Source organism: Uranotaenia lowii, chromosome 2 (assembly GCF_029784155.1).
Source record: "Uranotaenia lowii strain MFRU-FL chromosome 2, ASM2978415v1, whole genome shotgun sequence".
Classification (NCBI taxonomy): Eukaryota; Metazoa; Arthropoda; class Insecta; order Diptera; family Culicidae; genus Uranotaenia; species Uranotaenia lowii.
In genome coordinates this window covers 360,035,750-360,037,647 of record NC_073692.1, presented here as the reverse complement: position 1 = coordinate 360,037,647, position 1,898 = coordinate 360,035,750, and positions in this window count along the sequence as shown.

Here is a 1,898-nt window from a genome sequence, read left to right as displayed (position 1 = left end):
ACTAGCTTCGAATTTCCGAGGAACAAAAATGGTTAGTTATTTCCTTCTGGTGATCTACTCAAGGAAAAAATACAAAAACATAACAGTAGTGAATTAGAATCTTGAAAAAACACTCTTTTCTTGATTTTAAGGATAACATTATAGATTTCCAATTATTGTAACATTATGTAAAACAAAATTTAACAAACTTTTGAACTTATATTCTGCCTTCATGAAAAATATTACAAAACAAGTATTAATTATGGTTAAGGCAATAACGTGATACAAAAAAGCTAGTCGATTGATGGCATTTCAGCTCAGTCGGAATGAAATGTTTTTTTCCTTTCTAGCACTCTACTCCATCTTGGGAGCTTGAAAAATAGCTCGTAAGATTTAATGTCTCACACTGCTTTTACAAGTTTTTTTTTTTTGCCATTTTTGCTACACAAGTGTGTCAACCGACAGGAAACAAGTTCTAGTTATTAAAAGTTTATAAAGGTTAGCTATAAACGGCGAAAAGGTGCTTTGTAAATGTAAATAATAGAAAAGGTGGTTTAAGTTCCGGTTAGATTACCTGACCAGACTTAACTGAGCCCAATGAGAATATTTAGAAGCAACAGAAAGTGTATCTCGAGTAATCAATAAACCATATCAAAAAGGTAATAAGATTGTCTAAAATTAATAATCAATTTTGGTTCATAAACATCAAATATTTCACCTCTAGATAAAAAATTTAGCACAATAAGTTCATTTTAAAAGCCAAAAAGACAAAAAAAAAGACAAAAAAGACAAAAAAGACAAAAAAGACAAAAAAGACAAAAAAGACAAAAAAGACAAAAAAGACAAAAAAGACAAAAAAGACAAAAAAGACAAAAAAGACAAAAAAGACAAAAAAGACAAAAAAGACAAAAAAGACAAAAAAGACAAAAAAGACAAAAAAGACAAAAAAGACAAAAAAGACAAAAAAGACAAAAAAGACAAAAAAGACAAAAAAGACAAAAAAGACAAAAAAGACAAAAAAGACAAAAAAGACAAAAAAGACAAAAAAGACAAAAAAGACAAAAAAGACTAAAAAGACAAAAAAGACAAAAAAGACAAAAAAGACAAAAAAGACAAAAAAGACAAAAAAGACAAAAAAGACAAAAAAGACAAAAAAGACAAAAAAGACAAAAAGACAAAAAAGACAAAAAAGACAAAAAAGACAAAAAAGACAAAAAAAGACAAAAAAGACAAAAAAGACAAAAAAGACAAAAAAGACAAAAAAGACAAAAAAGACAAAAAAGACAAAAAAGACAAAAAAGACAAAAAAGACAAAAAAGACAAAAAAGACAAAAAAGACAAAAAAGACAAAAAAGACAAAAAAGACAAAAAAGACAAAAAAGACAAAAAAGACAAAAAAGACAAAAAAGACAAAAAAGACAAAAAAGACAAAAAAGACAAAAAAGACAAAAAAGACAAAAAAGACAAAAAAGACAAAAAAGACAAAAAAGACAAAAAAGACAAAAAAGACAAAAAAGACAAAAAAGACAAAAAAGACAAAAAAGACAAAAAAGACAAAAAAGACAAAAAAGACAAAAAAGACAAAAAAGACAAAAAAGACAAAAAAGACAAAAAAGACAAAAAAGACAAAAAAGACAAAAAAGACAAAAAAGACAAAAAAGACAAAAAAGACAAAAAAGACAAAAAAGACAAAAAAGACAAAAAAGACAAAAAAGACAAAAAAGACAAAAAAGACAAAAAAGACAAAAAAGACAAAAAAGACAAAAAAGACAAAAAAGACAAAAAAGACAAAAAAGACAAAAAAGACAAAAAAGACAAAAAAGACAAAAAAGACAAAAAAGACAAAAAAGACAAAAAAGACAAAAAAGACAAAAAAGGCAAAAAAGACAATATCGTTTTTGCAAAAGCTCCCAAACTTT